This window comes from Rhinolophus hipposideros, assembly GCF_964194185.1.
Source record: "Rhinolophus hipposideros genome assembly, chromosome: 2".
Classification (NCBI taxonomy): Eukaryota; Metazoa; Chordata; class Mammalia; order Chiroptera; family Rhinolophidae; genus Rhinolophus; species Rhinolophus hipposideros.
Window position 1 is genome coordinate 61,144,460 of NC_138048.1, and position 27,726 is coordinate 61,172,185.

The following is a 27,726-nucleotide window of genomic DNA, read 5'->3' on the forward strand; positions in this document are numbered from 1 at the left end:
CCAGACTATCTGAAACTGAATGCTAGCTGCACTTTGAGGAATCTACCCTCTTTGTGCTTCAGTTTCATCTGGAAATTAGGGACAATAATAATAGCCCCTATCTCGAAGAGTAGTGAGGTTTACATATACTCGTATGAAACACTAGGAACAGTGTCTGGCACAGAGTAAGCACAATATAGACAGTAGCTATTATTCTTGCCCTTCACACTCACATCTAATGCACATAGCACGCTCTGGGCATTCCTAGAGATCCCAGAGGCCCTTTAGTGGGTCTGTGATGTCAGAACTGTTTTCATAATAAGATGTTATTTTCTTTTTTCACTCACACTCTCTCACAAGTATATGGTGGTAATTCCCAGGGGCTACTATATGCCATTTGATATTATAATAGGTTGAAAGCAGAAGCGGAGATGAGAATCCAGCTATCATGTAATCTATTAAGTCATACACTAAAGAGACTTGCAAAAATCTCTTTTCCTGATGCCACCTTCCTCACCTAAAATTTGGAGGTTTGGGAACTATAGTTGTTTTTCATAAAAAAGTTCTTTATGGTAATGTGCAATGGTTTATTAAAAGTTAGATTAATAGCCTTTAAATTCTTCTGTTTTAATGTCTACTGTGGCCCATGTAGAAGATACATCTCACATAAACAAAAGCCTTTTGGAGTCCTTAATAATTTTTTTTGGTCCTGAGACCAAAAAGTTTGAGAACACTGTTCTGTTATATTATAGAGCATGTGTCAATCTCTCCAAGCTGACTGGGAATGTTTGTGGACAGGAATACTATTTTACTTATTTCTTTTTTGCTGCTTCCTTTTTTTTTTTTTTTTTAAATTTCCCCCAGTATCAACTGACAGCCTTTTTTACAAGGTACACAATCAATAAGAGGAATGAAGCTAACATACTGTAGCAACTACGATTTATTCAGGGCTTAGTATATGTTATGTACTGTCTTCAGCCTTTCATTTAACCCTCACTAGATTCTAGAATTACCCCCCATTATATACATGTGGGAAACCGAGACTTTAAATAACTTATCTAAGGCATAGATAGTTAATAAATGGAAATGCCAGTACTCAATTCTCATCTTATTTTAGAAGCCAAGCTCTGAACCATGTCAAAAGAGTGGGAAAATGTAAAGAAATGAGAAAAGCTCTGATGAGGCAAGACAAATCATTTACAAAGCATGGTTCTAGTAGCATCTATCAAATGAGAACCTAGTTTACCTTTGCTAGAGGTTTGTAATTCTGGATTTCTCTGGGATATTCATAGTGTGACAGGGAACAATTTTTATTTGGTTTAACACAGAGAGCACACTCTCTTATCCTAATCTTAATACGGTTTTTCCTAATAAGGTCAACTCTTTAACCAGAATGTACTGCCTCTGCCATTCAAGGAGGTGAAAAAGTGGTCCCTCTTAGAAACTCTCACCTCTGAAAGAACAAGTAAGACAAATTTTAAACATAAAAGCTACATAAGAATATTACAAAAACCTCAGAAATAAAGAAGTAATTCTATCCCTCTAACTCAAAAGTTGTACTTTCTTCAATTTTTCACTTGAAAAAATTTTAAAGGTAACTCTGCTTGTGCTGTATTTGGAACTTTGTCTCCTGTTTCTTTTCTCTTAACCACTACTATCACACATATTTTTCATATGAATGCGTGGATTTCATCAGCATCATTTTTAAATGGCAGCATGTATCCTATCAATTGACCATTCACTATAGTTAATTCTTGTTATTCGTGGTAATTATGTCTATAAAGTCACCAGGGCACCAAATTAGTGAACACCTAACAATTGCTTCTGGGAGGAATACAGGGTTGCCTTTCTGGCCACAACATTTTCGTCGACTGATTGATACGTAACCTTGTTTTATGTGTGTTCCTGTTTAAAGACACTTTATTTAATATACGTTGTTGATCAATAACATTGAACTTATAGCCAACAGCACCCTAACTCATGCCTAAATGAAGTACATTTTCTGTGTAAGCACATTACAGCCTTCTTGCGCTTAGGAAGACTAGGCAGCACTATGCTTGGGGGCTATTTTAAACAGCAAAATCACCAATAAAAAGCACAAAAAACAGGGCACTAAATCAACTTCCAGAGGGACACTTGTTTGCAGTTATGAACGCTGAAATAAGAAGGCAGAGACAGTCACCTCGTTCCCTCTCAGGTGGGAGTGTGTATCAGGTAACAAATTTTTCCCTGTTCTGCACATGTCTACGAATGACCACACAAGTGCTGCATGGATGTGGGGGCTAAAAAATTCTTAGTGAATACGTGAATTCACAAATGTGGAATCTGCATTTCCCTCTATTGCAGAGTTAGGCTATTTCTTTTTCTTTCAATTAAAATAATGCTCTGATTACTATCTTTATGCATAAAACTTCTCCCTCATTTAGGAGTATTTCCTTAGGAACTACGGGGATAGTTATACTTTTGATAGAGCCTCCTTGTTGAAGCATTCCCTGGAGTGGCTCGTGGCAATGCTTCAGATCCTTGCTCCTTGTAAAGAGTGGTCCAAGAACCAGCAGCATCAGCATTACGTGGGAGCTAATTAGAAATGCTGACCAAATCACCTCAGACTACTACGTAAATCCCAATCCGGTTTTTAACAAAATCCTATCCACATTAAAAGCCTGAGAAGCTCTGCTAGAAATCAAAACTTCTCAAACTTTAGTATGCATCCGCATAACCTAGCCAGCTTGTTAAAACAGATGACCGGGCCCCTCTGGGGAGGGGCCTGAGACTCTGCATTTGTAACAAGTTCCCAGGTGATGCTGATTCTCCTGGTCCTGGGACCACACTTTGAGAACCACTGTATAAGCTGGTCCACGGGTTAAGTCTCTTGCAGGATTAATGTTATTAAACTGAGAATGCATCTTTTTTTGGTGGAAGGGAGGGGAAAGAAATAATTTATAGCTCATCAAAAGAAATCCTCACGGACTAGGGCCAGGTTTTGTGGAGGTTGGTAGGCTAGCCAGGATGGTTAGACCTAGTCATGCATGGCTCGTGGGGGGTGACCCATATGGGTGGGTCAACTGAGAAACAAAAATAGAGGGGAAAAATACTGTTTTTCCCCCCCTCCTCTTGTTATTTAGACACACTCTGAAAGAATCTATGATTAAAGTATCTGAAAAAATTCTTGAGTAGTTTCTCACAAATTATATTTTATGAATTACATACAAAAATAGGACAATCTGAAGAATCTGCTTGGTAAAAAGTGTCAAAGGAACATTTATTATTTTTCTATTTTTATTTTTTACTTTTTCAATTTCCTGTGATAATATAGAGCAGTGAAAGAATACATCTTAAAACAAGGCCCCAAAGCTTAATTTCTGGGTGTCTGGCAAATCCTTGGCTGCAACCGCCCAGGAATAAACCAGAAGAGATTTCTCTTAGAAGATGGAAGCCTCAAGACTATGGATTCCTCACCCTGTACCTTCAAGTCCAGCACACAGTCAATTCCAACGCATAACTATTCTCCAGAACAAAGGCATTTCTGGGTACAAGCCATGTGCATTTCAGGGGAATCACAATTGCAGTTTCATACTGTTCATGAGCTTGGTGAACTATTTTCATAAGACATTATTTTCTGTTTTTACCTAAATAGGTACTACCTGGGAGTGACCCGCTTTTCCTTACCCTTGGGGCCCTTTTGCTCTGCATTAATAATAAGGTCCTCTTGGTTATTCCTCTTTATTTTCCAGACTTGGTCCAAGGTTTTTAGACTTTGGACAGTTAGTTGTTCTTCGTTTTTAAAACTATTCCATAGCCTTTCAAATAGCAGGAAAAAGACAAAGGCTGTTTATAAAACAATCTGTGGCAAAAGCAGTTTGACTCTAAGAAAAGCCAGTATCAAAGGCATAAAATTCATTTAAAGGAAATCCTTATCAATATAGATAACCTTATGATCAAAGGAGAGCAGGTGATGGGGAGTGAGTACTGTTTCAATGTATTATGGCAGAAGCCTTGACTGGAGAAAAGAAAACATAAAGGATTATGTGCTTGTTTGTCTTTCTCAAAGAAATCTCCTCTGGTCTCCAGGTCTCTGAGAATACTTAAGGATTAGATTAGGGCCTAGCTTTGATCATTAACACAAGCAGTATAAAGCAAATGTTCAGTTATTTTTGATTAGACAAACAGATGGAAGGGGTTCTGTTCAAAAATGGCCAGAAATCGAAGGGGGAGGAGGAGGGGGGGAGAGAGAACCTGGCAAAGCAGAAAAATTTCTCTTCACATTGGCTCTTGACCCTAGCAGCTGCGATATCAGGTGGGTATTTCCCAGGAGTTTCTGTGCTTCGCAAAGGTTATAAATGAGTCTGTAATTTGGTCTAGAAAGTGGTGACTAGAAATTTCCAGAGGTATGTCGCATCTGTTTCTTCTTACTCTGCATATGTACTTGAATTTGTTATGTGAAAGGAGATAATTGGTGAGTAATTAGTAAAATGCTTAATCTCACTTTAATCAAAAGAGTATTTTCCCTGGAAAAAGCAACCATGGCTTTGTATTTTAGTGGGCTTGATCTCACTAGTCTCAAAGACTCACGCCTGCAAATAGCCTAATGTGTCCCATTGAAGGCAGGCGGGCCAGCTACTAGAAATGCAGGCACAGAGCCTCAGGGGTAGAAAGAAGCCTCAGTGGGCTTATTTTGCAAATTGAGCCCTCTTTTGTAATAGCTACTGTGACAGCCCTCCTTAGTACTCTAAAAGAGTCTTTTTCAGTCTGGGTCCCAGATCCACTCTCTGGTTTAAGGTGGAAACTGCTGTCCTGGCTGCCACCTGCCTGAACCCATGAGCCCATCAGCTCTGCCACAGTCTCTTGGGCTCTGCCTCCCTTTTCTTTATCTCCTTTTTTCTGTGCTTTGTCTTTGGCTATTTCCTAAGCCCTTCACCCTCAGAATCTAGAACTTCACTAACATGTCCTCCTAGTACTGCTCAATTCTACTATTACCGCCCAGGAATTCATAATACAAATTAGCACATTGAAGACAAATATTATCTGTCAGTGGGAAATCCTATATTGCTTTTCCTTAAAAATTGTAAACAATTGAAATTGCACAGTTACTGCACATTCTCTTAGGATTGCCTCGGAATTGCAATATATGATTACTTTTTGAAAGATGTTTTTACCACATTGCTACACATATAAGTATTATTACTAAATGGAACTATGCGAAATTACTATAGATGTTTGGACTAGTATTAGCCCTCTCTGTTTGACTGTTACACAAATAAAAAAGGATATAAGAAAAATTCTAGACTGGTGAACAGTGAAAGTGAAGTTTTCTGTTTTGTAATTTTTTAAATTTATCTTTTTTTCTCTGACAAAACCTGCAAACTCAAAACACCAATCCGTCAACCAACTTGCTATTTGGAGAATTCTGAAAAGAATAATTTTCAAAATCTAGCAACCCTCATATGAAATAGGAAAATCTTATTGTTTCAAAGACTGGTTATACCATTTATGGATTTTATGGGTCTTCATTTTTCTTATTTACTGCAATTTTTCCCCCTTCTCTAACTCATGCTTCAGCCTGAGTCAGAGAATGATGGAAGGTAGTGAGAGATGGACAGAAAAAGCCAATATGATGAATTTTGTTTCTTAAGAGCACTAACAAAAGCCAAAGGAAAAGATCAAGGAAAAAGCTACAACACACAACCAAACTGAGGTTATTAGACTATCTGTTCCCACATCCCCTCTGAGCCCAGACCGCCAGATCAGTAGTCTCATGAAAACTCTCTCAACTACAAAGCACAATGGCCAAGACAGATGACATTTATAATGAGCATGCTAAAGATGGCAAGGTCAGGTCTCTTCAGGACGCTATTTCCTGCTTAGGAGGAAGTCCCAGGGCAAATCTGAAACTGAGTTAACCTTTCTGTGTCTCACTCAGTTATCTCCACCTGAAACACTTGTGACGCTGCACTTCCTCCTCAGCTGTAGCAGCATGCATGGGGGTTAAACTCCTACAAAAGTACTATGAAAGAATGGCAGAGTTTAACCAGATGGTCTTAGAAATTGTCACTTGCCTATTTGATCTCAGTAATAACCAGATTCCAAGAATCCTACATGTTAGAGTTAAAAAGAACATTTGAGATCAATAAAAACAATTTCTTCAGCTCATATGTTAAAACCAAAGATGAGCAAAAATTTTAAAAAGCTGAGAGAACTGTCTTGCCACGAATGACCTGACACTGCTCCCTGGGCCAATCCTTTTCCTATTGCATCCCTGTGCCTTCCAGCAGGTAAACAGACAACTTGTTGATTTTATATATTCTTAATATGAGTAATCTTCTAGATAAAGAAAAAAAAGCAGATATATGGTTACATACCAGAATTTCATTATTAAAAACTTTATTATACACCAAAGGTTCACTTCACCCTCTCTTCACAATGATGCATGTGAATCTCCTATTAAAATGTAACAAGCAAAAGAAATGTGTCTCCTATATTGTCTGCACTGGTGGTTCTCTGCCCAAGTCATCTGGGAACTAGACACCCCCCCCCCCCATTAACTATTGCTCACTCTGCACTGATTTCAGTGGTGACATTATGGACACACAGGCACACACACATCCACACACACGCTCAGAAGGAGCTATCCTGATAGGGCAGCAAGCAGAAAGTCTCCCAAGCACCACCTCTGCCTTGGCCTCTGCCCAGTGGGGAAAAAATCACTAATCCAAAAAAATGGTGTCACAATAAGCAAATGTTTATGGAGTGTCTACTCTGTGCCACGCAAGGGGGAAAAAGTGGTAAACAAAAAGTTAATTCTAAATACTCACTTTGAGTTTTACTACTTAAAAGATGCTCTATTTATATACCCGGTGGTCAACCACCAGACCCCTTGGTTTGATGGTTCCTTAATCTCTTTGGGGAATCTATTATCTTCACAAAGACCACACAATGAAAAAGTCCCGTTTTGACTTTACCCCACTCCCTGAATTCTTTATTCCCCTCCCACATTTTTTTCCCTCCTTAACATTTATGATTAAATACAGTTTACTTATTCAATGTTTGTCTTCCCCAATAAAATAAGTCCCCAACAGGACAAGAATTTTTGTGTTTTTTTCACTACTGGGTAACCAGTACCTAGAACACAGAGTAAATGCTCAATAAATACAGAGGATGCCAAAAAAATGTATACACTTTTAAGAAAGGAAAAAAATGTATCAAAATTGGTATTTGTTGGTTAAATGAATGCCAACACTTCTACACCCCCCCAATTCTATTTGCTACATCCTCTTTTCCATCACGGTCTCCCCCTTATCTCCTTCAATCATTCTTGTATACCTGGTATATTGGCCCTCCATCCTCTTAGAATTTTTCTTTCCAGCTATACCTAGGCAGTGTAAAGCCAGCCTGGGCTCCATGATTAGCCATCACACGATAATCTTCATTTACCCCCACCCTCTTATCTTCTACTGCACCTGCTGTGCCAACACTTATCCCTATATTACCCCCACCATCCAACTTATCTTACTGTTTGTCCAGTCCAGAGCATTGCTAGAGAAGATCTTAGATTCATGCTGGACAGGACCAATAACAATTCCTGGTAGGACTTAGGCTCAAAATCCATGGTACACAGATGAAAAAGAATGAACTCAAGAATTAGAGCTGGTTTTGAAAATTGAGTATGAATGTGCACGACCTGGTATCTTTGGCTGAGTCAGCCACCTTTCTGAGCCTGTATTCTCATCTGTAGAATGGGAGTAATAATATGTACTTCACATCATTAAGATTACATTTTAAATAAAATAATATATATGAAAGCTCCTAGCAGATTTATAAGCATGCAAAAGGTGCTTAAATGTTAATTCCTTCTCTTCCTTTAACATATTTCACTAACCTCCAATGATGCCCTCACTCTTTCAAAGTGACTAACTCCCACTTAGCAAGAAAATCCATGCTTTCTGGTATGGATCTTCTTAATTTTCCTCTCTTCCCTCCTTTCCATATCAGAATCCTATGTCTTCACTCATTCTCTCTCCTGATTCAGAAGTTGCATCCCTCTTCTAAGACTAACTTTCTGTCCATACCAATAGTTTTCAACCCTCATTGCATATTAGGATCATGTGGGGAGCTTTTAAAACTGTAGATGTCTGGGCCCCATCACAGATGAATTAAATATGGATTTCTGGAGGTAGGAGCATGCATCAGTATTTTTTTTAAAGTTCCCTGGTAGGATGCCAAGACAATTCAATGATGGGAAACAACAGTCTTTTCAACAAATATTGGTGGAACTGGATATCCTCCTTCAAAAGAGTGAAATTGAACCCATGCACAAAAATGGAGCACAGACTTAAATATAAGAGCTAAAACTATAAAACTCCTATAGAAGAAAACATAGGAGTGAATCTTCATAACCTTGGGTTAGGCAAAGCCTTCTTAGATCTGACACCAAAAGCACAAGCAACAAAAGAAAATAATGAACTTTATCAAAATAAAAAATTTTGTGCTGTGAACAACATAAAGAAAGTGGAAAGATAACCCAGAGAATGAAAAAAAATATATTTGCAAGTCATATATTTGATAAAGAACTTGTATCCGGAATATATAAAGAACACTTAAACTCAAAAATAAAAAGATAAATAACCTAACTTTTAAAATGGGCAAATGATCTGAATAGACATTTCTCCAGAGAAGAAATACAGATAGCCAGTAAGTATATGAAAATATGCTCAACATCATTAGCTGTTAGGAAAATGTAAACGAAAGCCACAAATAGATACTACTTCAAACTCACTAAGATGGCTGCCATCAAAAAGAAAAACAGTAAGTGTTGGAGAGGTTGCGGAGAAATGGAAACCCTTATACATTGCTGGTGGGAACGCAAAATTGTACAGCTGCTTTTGGAAAACAGTTTGGCATTTCCTGAAAAGGTTAAACATATAGTTATCATATGACCCAGCGATTCTATTGCTAGGTATGTAATCAAGAGAAATGAAAACACGTTCATACAAAAACTGTTTCACAAATTTACACAGCAGCATTATTAATAACAGCCAAAAAGTAGAAACAACTCAAATGTCCATCAATTGATGAATAGATAAATAAAATGGGGTATATTTGTATAATGGAATATTATTTGGTAATAAAAGAAATGAAGCACTAATATGTTTACGTAGGTGAACTTTGAAAACCTCATACTAAGCACAAGAAGCTAGTCACAAAAGATCATATCATGTATGGTTTCATTTATATGAAATTATCAGAATAGGCAAATCTATGTATAGGGAAAGTAGCTGATTAGTGATTGCCTAGGGCTGGGTGCTTGAGGGGAAATGAGGAGTGACTGCTAATGTGTATGGAGTTTCTTTCTGCAATAATGAAAATGTTCTAAAATTGACTGTGGTGGTGGTTGAACAACTCTGAATATACTCAAAACTATTGAAGAGGGGAGAGAGAGAGGGAAGGAGAAAGAGAGAGAAAATTCCCCAGGTTATTCTAATCTTAAAGTCTGTTTACAGAGGCTAGTTTCTGAACTACAACACACTATATATTGTATGGTAGCTTACCTCCTGGATTCCTTTGGAATAAAGATGGCATCTTCTCAATGTTTCTCTCCCTCATCTCCTTAAGATATAATACCTAACACAGAGCAGGAGTGTAATATCTTTAAAAATGTTTTTAAAGTAAAAGAGTATTCTTAAGAAATGTTATTTATTTCAATTAAAATTACAAGTCAGGCCGGCACCTGGCAGAATTGGTCATCTTGGCTATCTCAATTCATTTGAACTCCCCAAGCAACTAATTCAGTTGTAGTACGTAGAGAGAGGGTAGGTAGACAGTGCAAACCAAACTGACCGGTTCTGCCATCCAAAGTATGATCCTTCCGTCATATACCAGTGGATGTGGCCTCTGGCCCTTAGGAACCATTCTTTTGACAGTTCCCCAGGACAGGGCTCTGGTTTGACTGACTTTGTTTACTAAATAAATTAATTCCTACTTCTGGAGTAGCTTCAATTTTTAAACAGAAAGCCATCTGTTGACAGTCACTGATACACAGGATTTTATTGTTTGCTATTAAACAATTAAGAGTTTTTGTGTGTTTTTTCCCCCTACAAGTACACTATACATGAAAATAAACACAATCTAGAATACAGCCACTAGGAATGGAGAAGAGAGGGAGATTCTATAGCCACTCTGTCCCTTAAAGGGACAGTTTTACTTTACCAAGTCCAAAGTCCAGACTGTATTTCTTTCATGGAACGAAAGCCCTCTTGGCAAAATGTATATAAAAAACAGTCTGATGAACATTTGTTAAGGTGACTTTGATTATTAAACACACTTTTAAAAAAAAATCCTAAGAATTCAGTGTTTTGATCTGGCAGTGATCTAGTAAACTGCAGTAGTTTAAAATAACTTTGAAATTGCTACCTTCAAAAAGTCTCTGAAGGTACACATACCCAAAAATGCCGAAATGAGTCCAGATGTTTACAAATATAGGGAACTGTGTCATTTGTTTAACCTAGCAAATAATAAATAGCAAGATACGAAACCATAGTTGTTTGAATATAGGATAAAGATCTGGTTTAGAATCAGTCAGTTTTCCCTTCTATAACTCTAGTGAGTTCAAATCCACTCAGAAAAGCAAAATGAGTGAGGGCAATGCCAAGATAAAAAACAAAAGGAAATTCTAAATCCTTGAGTAATTTTGAAATGAAATGAGTTTACAGTCGGAAGATTCATTAATAAGAAAATTCAAAAGATATCATTAGAGCCATAATTTAGAAGCCTTGTTTCATGAGAAAAGATTATAATATGAAATTCTCAAAACTAAATATTGATTATACAAGGTAAACATGACAAGGGTGGATGATAAGAAATAACAGACATTTTGCTTTCCCTCTCACTGGAAAGAACAACCAGGTACATGCTCCCAACTAGAATATAAATTGCTCAAAGTGAGACAGTTGGAAAATGCGATTAGATTATTTGGGTTGAGGAGCTGCCCAGGGGCAGAAGATGTCACAATGTCACATCCCTCTTCTTTACTATCCAATTTTCACCAGAATCAAGCAGAGCCTTAGAAAACAAATTCAATCACAAACACTAACTTTTTGTTAAAACTCCAAGCAAACTATCAAACCAACTTATTACATGGAACCCATCAGAACTTTTCCATGTTTCCCAAACACTCTGAAATAAACTATTTTCAGTATCTTCGCAAAATACTCATGTGCATTTCTACACAATGTAATTATAAAATATATTGAGAAACCACTTCTTCGTTTTCATCAGGGAATATTAAAAAAATCAGAATGTAAGGCTAATTCCCCTTTTGCTTCTGGTGCAGGCTTTTCAGTTTTTGAAAATATAAATAAAAGGTGCAGAGTGACATAAAAAGCTACAAAGGTGTATAAATACAGCACTACAGCTCCCATTATAAAAGCTTGTGTAAAAAATGGTTGGACAAGTATTCCTCTTCCCCAAATTGCAATCCCAAGAAATTGATTGTCACCCAGTTATGAAACAAAGGCAAGGTGAAGGGTGAAAAACAGAAAGGAAGGCAGAAAGGAAGACAAATGCTCAGCAGGGTAGAACCTGCTCCTTCTAGCTGGCCCGGCTTTTCCCAGCACCTTTCTGGTATCAGTTCCGGTTTCCGCTGGTGCAATTCATATCATCTCTCAGAGAAATGAATCCCCTTTAAGGAAAGCCAAGCCAGCATCAAAAGGTAACGTGCCCAACCGTAAATGAAAAATGTCCACGTCTAGCAGGCAGACAAGCAAAGGAAAACCAGCTGTCAGTCTCAGAGGCTCCTAGCTGTAACGGGGTTTCAGGTTTCTCCGTCTCTGTCTGTCTCTTCACCTTGTCTCCCTCAATAATATCAGCTTTCTAATCACCTCAAATCACAAATAGATTTTCCATCTGTCCTTGTGAAATGTATGCTGATAAACAGAAAAAAAAAATAGAGTGCGGTACTCACAACAATGAAGAATTCCTACACATGCAGTTCCATTTTCTTGCTTTAAAAAGATGGAAGATTTAATTTAAAACATTGCAGAATTAGAAAAATAAGGGGGAGGGGGATTCCACCCACACAATCCTCCAGCCCACCGCAAAGGAGCCCGAAGGCTTGCTGACGTCACAGATTCATGAATGGATGTAAATTGGGCTGGTTTAGGATTCCGCACTGACTTCGCTGTGATGTGTGCCATGAAAAAGAAAGGGCGGGCCCAGAGCAGTGCTGGCCAATAGGCTTCAGGCAGTCATGGCCTGCCTCCTTTTAGAAGGAATCTGATCACAGAATAAACAGAGCCCGCCAATCAGGCGTCGGCCACGGCCTTAAAACAGACTGTCAGCTTGAAGAGTGTGTGTGTGTGTGTGTGTGTGTGTGTGTGTGTGTGTGTGTAGAGCTGTGACAGTGTTGAAAACATTATTGCTATTTTTGTTTAATCCTTTTCTTGCTATTCAGCAATGTGCATGATGTGAAGTGATTAAAAAAACCCAAAGTCAGGAAAATAGTCTCTAAAACTGGTCACTAGTAGACATGTATGTCCGGCACACCAAGACTTACTTGTCTGTCAAAACAAAATAGTAGGGAAATAACCTAGTGATTAAGGAAATATAAGTACATGTATAAGATAACGTTACATAAATGTAATTGTTTTGTAGAACAATATCATCTTGCTGACCTTTGTGATGCCTCAACAGTGGGTGTGGAAGAATAACTATTGCTACCTTTAACTAAGGCAGAACATTTCCTCGTTGGTTTATTACACTTGTAGACATTCAACCAGGACACAGCTCCGAAAGAACTCTTAATGAATCTTAGGGCAAATTTTGACTTTATTAAGATGCCTTCTTATTAACAGCAAAAACAACTATATTAAATTCACCCAAAGGGTTCATGACATTTTTTAAATGACAATAAGCTTTAACAGCTTTATTAAAGTATATTTGATATACAAAGAACTGCACATATTTAATGTGTCCCATTTGATGAGTTTGGACATCTGCAAACATCTGGTGATACCATCACCATAGTCAAAGTAGTGGACATATCCAACATCACTCAATTTCCTTATGTTCCTTTGTGGGTTTTTTTTGTTGTTGGTTTTTTTTTTTTTTTTTTTGGTGTTTGTGATAGAACACATACCATGAGATCTACCCTCTTAGCAAAATGTAAAGTACACAATACAATACTGTCTTACTAACTACAGGCACTATGTTTACAGCACATCTTTAGAACTTATTCATCTAACATAACTGAAACTATAACTATTGCATAACAACTTCCCACTTAACAATTTCCCTCTTCCCCCAGTCACTGGCAACCACTTTTGTATTCTCCGCTTCTATGAGTTTGACTATTTTAGATATCATATAAGTGGAATCATGCAGTATTTGTCTTTTTATGACTGACTTATTTCACTTAGCATGTCTTCCAGTTTCATCCACGTTGTCACAAATGGCAGGATTTCCTTTTTTTTAAGGCCAAATAATATTCCTTTGTATGTATATACCATATTTTCTTCATCCATTCATCTGTGAGTGGACACTTGGATTATTTCCATATCTTAGTTATTGTGAATAATTGCTGCAATGGGAGTAAAGATATCTCTTCAAGATCCTGAATTCAATTCTTTTTGATACATACCCAGAAGTGGAATAGCTGGATCATATGGTACTTCTATTTTTAATTTTATGAAGAAGCTCTATACTATTTTCCATAGCTGTTGCACCATCTTACATTCCCACCAACCTTGTCAACAAAGGTTTAAAAGGGTTCCGATTTCTCCACAACCTTGCCAACACTTCTCTTTTATATTTTTAATAATAGCTAACATAAGAAGTATAAGATAATACGTCATTGTAGTTTTGATTTGCATTTTCCTGATAATTAATGACATTAGGCATCTTTTCATATACCTGTTGGCCATTTGTATGTCTTCTTTGGAGACATGTCTATTCAAGTCCTTGGCCCATCCTTGACATTGCTCCTGGCAATGATTTCTTGGATATAATACCAAAAACACAGGCAACAAAACCAAAAATAGACAAATTGGACTACAGCAAACTAAAAAGCATCTGGACAATAAAGGAAACAATCAACAAAATGAAAAGGCAACTATGAAATGGGAGAAAATATTTGCAAACCATATATCTGATAGGGGTTAATTTCCAAAATACATAAAGAACTCATACAACTCAATAGCACAAACACAAATAACTCATGACATTTCTTTACTATTTAAAAAATGTTCAAAGTTACACAAAAGTGGAGATTAATATAGCACACTGCCCCACATACCCCATCACTTTGCTTCACAATTACTAATACTTTACTAATACGAATTACAACTTTTTTTGAACTTGGGAAATGGCCTTAAATCCTTGAAACTGGAACAATAATGGTTAATATAAGGCCTCAGTTTTGAGATGTCCAGTGACCAGGAATATTCTGAACAGAGGTTTGTTCTCTCAATCAGATATTTGTGCAGCTGAGAGAAGGAAAGCAGTTGCCAATTTCTTACAGAGGGTGCAACCCTGACACTAGTATTTCACACTGCTTAGTTCATTTGGAAGAAGACAACTTCAAGGACTTTTACACATAGCAAAGATGTTCAGTGTACTGTTGTATATACTAAAGCAATAAAATATCATTGGCAAACAACATATTCCACAAATTTCTCACAGGAGCTTATTGTGGAATACCACTACGGAAAAGATAGAGCAAAGAAATTTAGCTATGTAAGATGGAGTGCTCAAGAGCAATGCCATGCTGGTACGTTCCTCCTAGGCCTGAGTGCACCATGTTGGCCTATATCAATATGTCGATGTACCCAGGTTATTTAAAACCCACAAATGAAAAGACAATAAGGAAAATACGTCTCTTTCTTTTAACAGTAATCAAAGCCAACCAGGATAGGGTAAAAGAATACAATTTACACAAAACATTTTTTCTTCCAAAATAATACAGACTAACTAATAGAAGGAGGCAACGTCTTTGTGGAACATCTCAATACAATGACCAAATCTGTTATAGAAGCTTACATTTGCTATAAGTTTTGACAGCAACATCATTAGGAACAATAAATCCATGAGGGATCGGGGTAATCTTTGAAGTAAGTAATTCAACAAAACAGAGCCTATAAATGCTTGTAATAATTGCCACCTAACATGTTGGCTCAATATATAATCTGGCAAATAAAAACTAGCTGGCTCTATGGACTTGCCTTTTAGTAAGATGAACTCAGTCTGGGTTAGCATGCTTTCCCTGTCCCACAGAAATATTAACTGGGCCAACAAAAAATTCTCTATGTCAAATATCATGGGAAATCATTAAGAAGATGAGTTGTCTCCCTAATTAGGAAAGCTATAGAGGTCATTCTTGGAGGAAGCCATTTTGTTTTGGGGACAGAAGGAAGGCAGGGGAAGGGGCCATGAAAAAGGTACATTCTCGAGCAGCATTGCTGGAAAACTTCCTGTGACGGTGGAAATTTTCTATAATTTGCACTGTCTAAAACAGTAGCCACATATGGCTACTTAGCATTTGAAATGTGGCTAAGAGCTGAATTTTAAATTTTATTAATTTAAATTTATATGTGGCTGTTGGCTACAGTATCTGACGCAGCAACTATAGGGATATTAAGCCAAGTCTCATCATCAGAAGTATTTTTTTATTTCAGCATGTGGGCATCCTCAGTGTGGAAGACTACAAAGCCATTACCAAGGTGAGTAAGCTCTTTTATGAAACAAATGAACCTGTTCAACCTTCAGTTATGACTGAAAGATGACTCTGGTCTCGTTCCAAAGAAGATATTCAAAACTCATTATTAAGAAAAGCTCTAAGAATAGAAGTAAAATATAATTATTCTGCTATAAAAATATGAGCAATTGTAAATTGGGTATTTGTGTTTTTTTAGAAAATTTATGTTTTTTAAAGAAAAATAACTCATTTAAGCCAGAATCTACGAGAAGTACAAAGGATCATGACCCTGTGGCAATTTTTGTCAGAAATACCAGGAAAAAAAGTGACATAATGACCTCAAATGCTGATGCATGAAGATTCAGATTTCCTTCACAGGCAACACTGTGTAGTGGTTAAAAGCTAGTAAAGAGATCTGGATTCAAATCCTTACGGTGCCACTTATTAGTTATGTAAGTTCAGGGAAAACTAAGTTTTAGTTTTCTCATTATTAAAATGGGGATAATAATATGCTCTGTCTATTATATGAAAGTTAAATAAAATAACACATGTAAAGAGTTTAGCACAATACGTGCATATAGAAGATACTCAGTAAATAACACTGGTAGCAGTTTTTGTTTTATTGTTTTTGTTATTTAAATACCATGGCTCTTCTACCTTCTCAAGGGAAATTTAAACAACTGTACAGATCCAAGAATAAAAACCACAGGAGAGAATATAGCATCTTTATTTTGCTTATAATAAAGCTTGAACAGATCTTTGCAGGAAATTTTTCAACAATATATATTCATGACACATCTTCCAAAGAAAATCTTATCCAAATAATTTTTATTTGGGAGGTTAGGGAATACTCTATGAGGTTCTGAAGCTGGGATTAGGGGGGTGGGGAAGGAGGAAACCCTCAGAAAGTTAAGTTAGGGATCAAAAAACTCTTTTTACAAGAGAAAGAAAGAAATAAGGAAGGAAGGAAGGAAGGAAGGAAGGAAGGAAGGAAGGAAGGAAGGAAGGAAGGAAGGAAGGAAAGAAGGAAGGAAGGAAAAAAGGAAGGAAAGAAGGAAAGAAAGAAAGCTCAATTTTTCTACTTAAAGATGTAGCTTTTATACAATGATATGAACTAATTTGGAAAACAGTCTGTCTTCTAGGTGGGAACATTGGTCAGAATTTTCCACTCCATGTCAGAATATTGACCCCAACTTTCCCTGTTTTCAAAGCCTACGGATCCTTAGTCAACAATTTCAATATTCAAATTTCAATATTCAAAGACCTCGGCAGACTATCACTTCAAATTTTGTTGTTGTTGTTGCTGTCTAGCTCCTATTACATGCCTAACTGAGAATGTGATGTTTAAGAAACATCTAAGGAAAAAACATTCTTATAAGTATCACTAAAAATCTATTTTTGTATCAAGGGAGATAGAGCATCAGAAAACTACGTGCTGCCTAAATATCATTAGCCTACTACCCCTTAGGAGAAGCACTATTATTGAGTTAAACTTTAATGTTTTGGGTTGCTTTTACCAAGGATTTTATAAGGCACAGCCATATTGCTTCTGTGTTGTCCTTTATCTTACATGAAGTCTCATATATAAGGAATTCAAATGAGGAATTCATTTTAGAACTTAATAACAAGGAAAAGTTCTGTTCTTGAAGAATTATTAGGCATCCACCTTTAGATGACAACAGTATAATCCACGAAATTTCCTTTTATCTATTTTTTTTTTTTTTTTTTGGTGTCCCTGCTGCTAGGACAGAAAGCTGCTGGAAGCTCAGAGCCAACTTAATGTTCAAATCAGTCTGTCTATTTATATCTGCATATAATTTATTTTACCTTTTGTGATTAGTATATGTGCTTTCTCATCCTTGTTTTGAGTTTGATTTCCCTTTTGTTAACCTTATTGTATATATACTTCATGATAAACACTTCAAGTTGTTTTTGAAAAGGTAGACTATAAATAAAAATACTAAATACATACCTCTTAATGTTTAAAACGATGCAACACTCATGTTGGTAAATTCTACAATCATCTTCATGATAAAAGAAAACCCTAAAGGTACACACAATTATGGCAAGCTTAGAAGAATATCATGAGTTAAGTGAATTTGAAGTCTTCAATATTTTTAATCAAAGGTTAATAAAGCATGTAGTCACCTGGAGAAAAGCAATTGCTTAGAGATTTTATATGCTATTTAGAATAAGTCTTAATAGCTTAATGAAGTTTTAATGTATTATCCCTGTCGAAATGATGACTAAAAATGAGGGCTGTAAGAATTCTTCTCTGATCGATAATGAAAATGCATCGAAACAAATCAAAAGCACATGAATTTCTCAATTAAAATATTTAACATCCCTGAAATACATCATTCCATAATATACAAATTCTGGCAGGGTACCATAAACCAAACCTTTGGAGGACTAACAATAATATCTTGACTTTATAAGGCCCTTTACATATTGAAAGAATAAAAAGAAACTTTATACATTATTTTACTCATTCACATAGAATTCGTACTACTTCCTGAGAGGTTATATAAAAGAAAACTTTTTTATCCTGTTTTAATTCCCCCCCACCCTTTTTAGCTAGATACAAATTGGCATTTCCACTTTAACCTCTTAGTGCAGACAACATAATTGAAGATCAAAACACAGGAATAGTGGACATTTGCCTTTTTTTTTTTTTTGTCTGCCCCTGCATCTTTTCCATTTGAGAAACTGTCTCTCCTCAACTCCCAGTCCAAGGGTTCAAATGGAGCCAACCCCACTGAAGCTAGCGCTCCAAGCGTGAACATGTGGCACAAGGCTTGCCAACTCACCAGCTTGGTCGTAATGATTAGTGAAATGATTGACACATGACCCAACCCAGCCGATGAGAATTATCCAAGTCATCCCCAGGATGTATGCCACAACTATTGGAGGTGGGGGGAGCACTTTTGTTTAATCAGGATATTAGGCATAAGTATAATGTAAACAGAGAGCTTTCATCTTTGTCCATATAAGGGGCGGAGGAAAGCAGGCCTGAGAGATAAAGCAAAGACAGATTCCTGACAACAGTAACCGAACACCTAACTTCAGTCATATCTGAAGTTCATAACTCGGCTGGACCTCCCAACTACATAAGCCAATCAATCCTTCCCTCTGACCCTCCTTTTTGGGAGCTTAAACCAATTCGACATAGGTTTCTGTGTTGTAGCTACATGAGTCCTACTAACATAATGTCATTAACTGATTCTCTTCTGTCATACTCACGACACTCCAATTAATATCAGATTCCCAGTGCTATGAGTGTTTCTTTTCTGACACTAATAATTTCAGTACTTTAGTAGATTACTTTCAAATTCTGTTCTCTAACTCTCACATAGTGTTTATACTTCATTATCGTCTTTATCATCCTCAAAGTTTGAACATTCTTAAGATCCAACATTTCCTCTCAGTAGCAAGCTCTGTCTTTGATACTTTTTTTTAATTAAATTTATTGGGGTGACAATTGTTAGTGAAATTACATAGATTTCAGGTGTACAATTCTGTATTACATCATCTATAAATCCCATTGTGTGTTCACCACCCAGAGTCAGTTCTCCTTCCATCACCATAAATCTTTGATACTTTAAAGTCAGTGACTTTCCCCAGTTTGAACTATCAGTCGAGCATTGTGCCCTATATAATTACCTCACTTAATTCACACAATGATTTGAGGTGGGTATTTTAATCCCCATTTTAAGAGGAGGAATGTGAGACACAGAAAGCCTAAATAATTAGAAGTCACAAAGCCAGTTTTTTTTTTTTTTTTTTAAAGGCAGCACTCTCTAGAAATGATGCTCTTATTATGCTAGTCTGTTTGTAAGAAAAAGGATAATTTAACTGGGAGTCTTACACAAGAAATAGCCAATAATTGGATATGTTTTCAGAGAGATGTGCATAATCATCCATTTAAAAAGTTTTGCTGCAGTAATTATTGAAGAAGCCCATTTTAAGGGTATGATCCACAGCCTTTGAATAATCCACAGACCTGGCAGCACAATTTATGATAGGGGTAAGGACAGTAATAGTCAAATGTAAAAGCAATCTGTTAGAGCTTATTTCATGAAGTGAATTGTTCAGGACTACCCGGGCAGACCATGCATGTACGTGCTTACAGCTCCAGGAAAAAAAGAGGCACCTGAAATACACATTTTTTATAGAATCAGAGATTTGATGCATTTGTTTTAAAGAATCAAAGTTATTATTGTGGGAAAAATAAGAATTTAACAAACCTCACCGTGTGTGTGTGTGTGTGTGTGTGTGTGTGTGTGTGTGTATTACAGTGAGGATTGTTTTAATGATTTTGATTTAATATTTGGGCAAGAGATAATTTTTCTCAGGGTTTGTGACCATAAATGTCTTAATTCAGTCTTGGCTTTTAATACATAATAATCTCATAAATGTATAGGTCATTGTCTCCTAAGCAGGAGGTACTCAAGATGTACCACCAGAAGGAGCAAGCTGGAAGCTACAAGTATGGCACTAGGAAGATGACTACCTTAATGAGTCTTTTCAAAAGAACTGTTATCGGGGGGCCAGCCCGGTGGCTCAGCCCAGTGGCTCAGGTGGTTGGAGCTTCATGCTCCTAACTCCGAAGGCTGAGGGTTCGATTCCCACATGGGCCAGTGGGCTCTCAACCACAAGGTTGCCAGTTCAACTCCTCGAGTCCCAGAAAGGATGGAGAGCTCCGCCCCCTGCAACTAAGATTGAACATGGCACCTTGATCTGAGCTCCCCGATGGCTCAGTTGGTTGGGGCGCATCCTCTCAACCACAAGGCTGCGGGTTCAACTACTGCAAGGAATGGTGGGCTGCGCACACTGCAAATAGCAACAGCAACTGGACCTGGAGCTGAGCTGCGCCCTCCACAACTAAGATTGAAAGGACAAGAACTTGACTTGGAAAAAGTCCTGGAAGTATACACTGTTCCACAATAAAGTCCTGTTCCCCTTCCCCAATAAAATCTTAAAAAAAAAAAAAGAACTGTTATCTTAGCTTGTCCTTCAACAGAAGCTGTTAAAACATAGCCAGAGTCTCTTAGAATATTTAGCATATACCCTAAAGTATGATAGTCATTCCACTCATAGGAAATAGAATGAAAACATATGCCCATATGAAGACTTGTACACAAATATTCATAACAGCTTGATCTATAATAGCCCTCAATTAAAAAAACACGAATATCCATCAAGTAAATGAATAAATAGTGGTGAATCCATACAATGGAAATAGTCCTCAGCAATAAAAAGGAATGTACTGTTGATACATGATACAACATTGATGAATTTCAAAGTAATTATGTTGAGCGAAAGAAGCCAGATAAAAGTATATATTCACCCCTGATATTCTAGCTGACGGGGTACAGTCCCACTTCCCTACCTCCCCAAGTAGGTGGTGTTAGAAAAACCTTAATTTTCTCCCCCTTTTGTATGGATTACAAATAAAAGTTGGGGCAATTTGCAGTTTGGAAAAAAAATTGTATATTCTATGATTCCATATATATAAATTACTAGAAAATGCAAACTAATGCATTGTGACAGAAAACATACAATAACTGCCAGATAAAAGGAAGGGTGACAGAGAGGGAAAACAAAGAGGCCCAGGGAAGCTTTTGGGGTGCTGCATATGTTCATTATCTTGATTGTGATGATGGGTTCATGGGTGAATACTTATGTCAAAATATATCAAATTGTACATTTTAAATATGTGTAACTCATTGTATGTCAATTTTACCTCAATAAAGCTGTTAAGAAAATTGTTTACAGAACACACAAACACAGCCAAAAAAGATTTCATGTACTTTAAAGTTATTGCATGATGCTTTTTGATATTTTTAAGGTAAAGAATAAGCAGTACAAATAATAATTTTCAGTGTGAGAACTAATAAGTAAAACAAATATGTTCATATTCCTAAATAGTTTATAATGTGCTTTTCTTACTTAAAGGTGAACAAATATTTGATAGATTCAAAAGAACGACAGAAAATACATTGTTTAATGTATTGATATATAAGGGTTTTTTTAGGAAAGTATTTTCAAACTGCAGTTACAACCCATTAGTGGACCATGGTATTGATTTAGTGGGTCATAACCATCATTTAAAAAATGAGACTACAGAATAGAAAATAGTATAATATATCCCATGTGGTGAGATTGAGTATATTGTTTCAAGGAGACTTGTTATATGTGTATATATGATGGGAGGCTATGAAAGTTGTATTTCTTACTGTGGATTATGGTATAAAAAAGTTTAAATTCTATGATGTATACATTTAACACGTATCTGTTTATTTTTTATGTCCCATATTATATACCATGCCTATATTGCTAAAATACTTTATATAATTGTGCTCTCTGGAGTTTCAGATATTTAAATTCCAAAAATAATCATTGGGAACACATGTGGTCCTAGGCATTCTTTGTAAACAATCTTGTACTTCACTTTACAATTTACAAAATACTTTAAAATAGGGTAGGTGTTAGTCCAATTTTATATGTGAGAAATTCAGGCTCAGGAAGATCGGCTCATCTAATCTAGCTCTATCTAAACTCTGTAATCTGCCGACTATACAGGAGTCCACCTTATACACAGGGGATATGTTCCAAGACCCCCAGTGGATGCCTGAAACCATGGACATAGCATGTTTTTTGTAGTCACACAGCAACCTAGCAGTCTGTCCCCTCCAATCTTTCCTTAGGGAAAGGTGACCCTGCGGGATTGTCCCTCATTGGGGTTGAGTTTATGCTACTCTAAGTCTCCATGTTTGGTCCTTGTAAGCAGGGTCTGCAGTCAAAGACGGGTAAGATTTCTCACGGGAGAAACAACCTAAGCCAGACGGGACCCCCCTAGGACCCCCATGAGCTAATGTAAAGTTAGGAGGTAGCTTGCCCCTCCTTCTGCGAAGCTGCTGAGGCATGCCTCAACTATTGTCCTTTACCCTCAGGTGTAATGAACCCATTAGAACAATAGCATCTCGCCCCTCCTGTTTGGCTCATGGGATAATCTTATCTTGTGAGACTTGTTCCCCCAGGGAGTGTATGCACCACACCTTGGTCACTTGGGGGATGGTATGCATCGGTTGCTTTGGGACAATTATGGGATTTGGAATGAATGATTATTGTGAGGTGTAAGAGTTTCGCAGACCCTGCCCTTAATCATGTGATTTCTATTGTGAAAAATCAATAAATACCCACGGTGATTTGGGGCTCCAGTCTCTTGAGGCTGTGAGTCCCTTGGTCCTCTGTGATTTAACTATATTTGAGTCTCTGTCTCTTTATGAGAGTTTAACCCTCGCCGCCTCCCTCGCCTTTTCACGGCTTGTGTTGTGCAGGATGCAACAGTTTTTACCTATACATACACAACTTTTCACTTAAAGGAAGCACTTTACGGTTTCTCTTTGGCATATTCCAGTTGCCAGCATCACTACTCTTGCATTTTGGGGCCATTATTAAGTAAAATAGGGTTACTTGAATACAAGCACTGTGATACCATGACAGTTGATCTAATAACCCAAATAGCTACTACATGACTAATGGACAGGTAGCATATACCGTGGATATGCTGGACGAAGAAATGATTCATGTCCAGGGTAGGACAGAGCTGGGTGGGAGGAGATTTCATCACACTGCTCAGAGTGGTGTGCCATTTAAAAATGGATTGTTTATTTATGGAATTTTCCATTTAATATTTTCAGACCGTGGTTGACTACAGGTAACTGAAACCACGTAAACCAAAACCACAGATAAAGGGGGACTATTGTACTTTTAAATTCTATTCATTATCCCATGACTCCCAACCCCCAGTTAAAGACCTGTTTACAATCATCCAATGACTATTAAAAAAAAATTGAAAGTGAATTTAAGAAGTGACAATGCAAAGATGAAAAGGCCAGTTCTTGGTATCAAGGAGATTTGGTGAGATGAATAACTACACAAAATGGAGAAAGTGCTAAATTAGTGAGGGTAGGCAGAAATATTTTACTTGGACTTGGAGAATGATACTAGAAGGCAGTTAACTGACAGGAAGGAGAATGTTCTTCCTCGCATGGAACCTTTCTACATAATGCAAAACATTTAGCACTCCCCATGCCTGTAACAGTCCCTGTCTTTGTCATAGGTTAAAAAATGTCCCCTAGGTATTCGGCTCCCTAGGCCCTGCTGGGATTGAGACCTACAGGTTAGGGTATAGGGTGGTGTTCGCTGGAGCCCTCTGTTGACATAGAGAGGTAAGATCAAGTCCTTAGCGGAAAAACGTGTTCTGTTGCTTAGGGAAAAATATAAGCTCCTTGGAGAAAAATGTACCAAGAACAAAGATGCCTGGCATTGAAGCTAAGCAAAAGCTCAGGGAAAGTGGAGGGAGGTGGCATAAAGGCTGGGAGCCTCTCTTCCTGGTCCAGACTATGGCCAGTTCTTGCGGTTTGTCTTTGGAGAGCTGGCATGTTTGTAAAGGGAATAAAGGCTTGTTCTTATACAAACACGCCCTGTCCTTATGCTTCAGTTTGCCCAGGGCTTGAATTAAGTCTTATTTTTCTGATAGAATAATCATCTGGGGCTAGGTGGTTATAGTCAGTCATAAAAAGGAAGTGAACTGGAACTCGATCTTGAAGGAGAAGGATTTGGGAGAACTGGTTATGAGAGAACAAGGACAATTCTTCCGAAGTAGTCCATATCAAGTGTAAAACTGGCAAGGCACATCCAATCCTTTTCATTCCAGTATACGATCATAGTGTCCACGCGGGGCAGACAAAGAACTGGACGTTGGAGTGGACAAGATGTTAACACTGATTCAGTAAACTGTGGCCTGTTTGTAAAATGAGCCCTAAGACTCCTCATAAATAGGCTCACACTGTATACAGTCACACTCAGCACTGCACTGGCTGTTTATTTTTAACACTAAACAGGAAAACAGAGACAGAAACCAAAAATCTCTCAGGGAAAGACGTGTTTCAATGTTTACTCATAAATATAATTTTATGTGATGTCCAGGGAATACACTTAAAACCAAATAATGAAGCCACACTGGAAAGCTCTTGGTTTTCCATGACATGTAATCATGCTACCCAAAAGAAGGTAGTACTATCTTTACTATAATATTAGTAGTAAAAGACAGTAGTTGTTAGCTACTAATAGCAACCTGCACCAAATTTATCAATCGATCTATAATATATATTTTAAAATTTTACTACTGCCTAGGTTCCGATCTAGTCTCCTCAACTAGGATAAGGATAAAAGTTTTACATGTAACATTCACTGAATAAGCAATAAGTAGATGGAGTAGGGTATGGGGGGGAGGGTGTTGGATACAGTGCTTACTTAGATGCCCTGAAAAAATCAATTTATAAATCAAACATACATATTTTTATTGAATGGCATCTATATTCAAGGTACCTTGACATGTGCTGTGGGGTATACATATAGGGATAAATCATAGATCCCGATCTCTGCCGATTTCATTAGATAAAAGAAATACAATAAATAGTAAAATAAAATTGTTATAGTGACTTAAAATCATAACGGAAGGCATGGTGGTGGAGACTGTTCCCTCCCCCCCCAGTATCCAATGTCCTCTCTTTCCGTTTAATGATAGAATCCTTCCCCTCACACCCACTTTTACAGTTTTAGGTGGGTACATGCCAAACTGCTAAAGACTTTTTTATTCTTCTGGCGGTAGATGTAACACATGACTAGGTTGTAGACAATGGGGTGTGAATGGAAGTGATGTCTGCAACTTCCAGGTCTCCTTGGAGATGAAGCTGCTTGTCGTGGACTCTCTTCCTCCTCATGCTGAGTCAGCTTCTACCACGCAGGTGGTGAACATATGGCAGAGAAACAAAACGGAAGTAGCCTTGGGCTTTTTATGTTTTAGTGAATTCGAGTTACCTATCTGTCCTGGAATGCCTGCCTACTTTAGGATTGTTGATGAAGGCTGAAATAACACTATTCCCTTTTTGAGCTACGAAAATTTTTGAGTCTCTCTGTTCCTGCTGCTTAGTCTGTACCCCAACTAATATATCCTGTTCCTAGGTGGTACATGGTTATTTCCTAAATGAGATAAATAAGCAGTGTTCTTCCAGACATCCTGAGGCAATTATTCCAGAACCCTGAATGATGATCAAAATACTGAGGCAAAATACTGACTCAGAAAAATCAAGGAGCTGGGAACCCTTAAAACTCTTAAAACAAATCTACTCTGTTTCTTTCTTTTGTAAAATACATATGAAGAAACTGAGGTTCGGAGATTTGTCCAGAGTCTTGGAATTTGTGGCAGAGCCAGGAATTAATTCCAGATCTCCTGAGTGTTTTTGTATTACATCATCCTGTCTGTCTGTGAGATAACAGTGGCCACTAATGTTCCCTCTTTGTTTTCTTGACACAGTCAGTCAATACTCACTCAGTACTCCTGGGACATAGAATACTGTCCTCAGTTCCGAAGGAAAGCCAACAGGAATTTTTAAAATCTCATGTTTTGTATCAAAGGTATCTACAATCTAACACAAGAGAAAATACTAGTGTAACTTATATGGTACTATTAAACCAAGGACAACCAAACAAGAGCAGACCCAAGCAATTAGAGATCCAATAAGCCGTACGTGGAAAGAGTCATAAAAGTATTATAGAAGCAGTTCACTTCCTGATAACAAGTGCTTTGGAATAACAAGTGCTTTGGAAATTGATTCAAGAATACTTGAATCAATTTTTAAGTGCTTTGTTGAAACCTAATTAAACATGCCAGGGCCTGGGAATATATTTTCATTTCTCATAAAAGTCCTTTTTTGTCTTTAGCCTGGAAAGTTTCAATGCTTTAATCTTTTGAAAACCACCTCAAAAGCCGTCAGCCTAGGGGTCTCTTCTGTATTGGCTCGTCATTCTTTAGCAGAATCCTCTCTTCTAAGCGGTACTCTTGCTGAGAGCAAGAGTTAATGCATACTTCATTGTAAGCACACAGTTTGCTACAGAGCACCTCAGTGAAGAAAGGGGCAGTTTTAGGGAGATATGCCAGGTAAGAATGAGAGGATCACTATACGGTAGTTATCTTCATCTAGTCATTAGAAAAACAAAAAAACAAAAAAACTTGCCGGGCACTGAGTGTACGCTGGAGTTGAGCTGAGATCTGGTGATAAATATCAGTCATAGTCTCTAAAGAACCTTACAGGCTAGAGCTGGAAACATCCCTCTCTTAATACATGTTCATATAGAGAGTTTGAGCTGGGATGGAATTAAGTAGCCTCTATCACAAAGCTCTTCACAGTTAGGGCAAGTTCCTTTATATTGTCCCCCATAGATGCCTGATTACATTTGAACCAGATGAAAGAATGCTTTCTGGTGCTGCCACCTACTGAAAACTTGAAAAATGTGTTTGAAAACCTTGAAAACTGAAATATAAGAGTATTACTAAAGAATAATTTATAAGTCAGAGAAGTAGACAATGTCATTCTGCTTTACTTTTAATTAAGCTACCAATTATTCCAGAACCCTGAATGATGACCAATAAGGTAATGTTGCATAAAGAAATAGAGTAAATAAATTACACAGAACAGTATTTACTCATACGTGACTTTGTCAAACTACAGCTTGACATCATATATCATCATAACATCTCATATATTATGTATGTATATACATCACATATGCCATTTTTTCCTCTATCTTACATGCAAAAGCCGGGCTATCCTTTGTGTTGACAAAAACCCAATTCAGAGCTACCAGAAAAATGAAGTACAAAATATACTTTTTCTAATTTGAACAACTGTGAGTTCAAAAACTATCAAGGTAGATAAACATACAAATAATGAAGGGGGGAGAAGAAAAGATTTGTGACCAGGCAATTCCCAAAATGAGATGTAATAGCCAATAAGAAGTTGCAATGCTGCAACTGCAGTATTAAAGAAATGCAGATTAAAACAATCAGATACCAGTTTCTCCTTGCAAAAGTCTTTGGGAAAACAGACACTGCACACTCTGCTGATGATTAAATAATGACTGCAACTTTTTTGAAGTACAATTATTTGGCTATAGGTATCAGGGGCCTTAAACTGTAAATGTCTTTTGATCCA

General features: G+C 37.3%; 1 protein-coding gene across 3 annotated transcripts in view; it reads right to left on the minus strand.

Moving 5' to 3' along the window:
• MAP3K13 (mitogen-activated protein kinase kinase kinase 13) overlaps window positions 1-27,726 on the minus strand; it is a 139,508-nt gene that overhangs the window by 69,871 nt on the left and 41,911 nt on the right. The window contains exon 1 of one of the 3 annotated variants that reach the window (XM_081025087.1): window positions 11,936-12,182. The exons of the other annotated variants lie outside the window; for them this stretch is intronic. The gene's annotated coding sequence lies outside the window, so the exon portion shown is untranslated. Of the gene's footprint in view, window positions 1-11,935; window positions 12,183-27,726 lie in introns of those variants that run through there. 3 annotated transcript variants of the gene reach the window in all.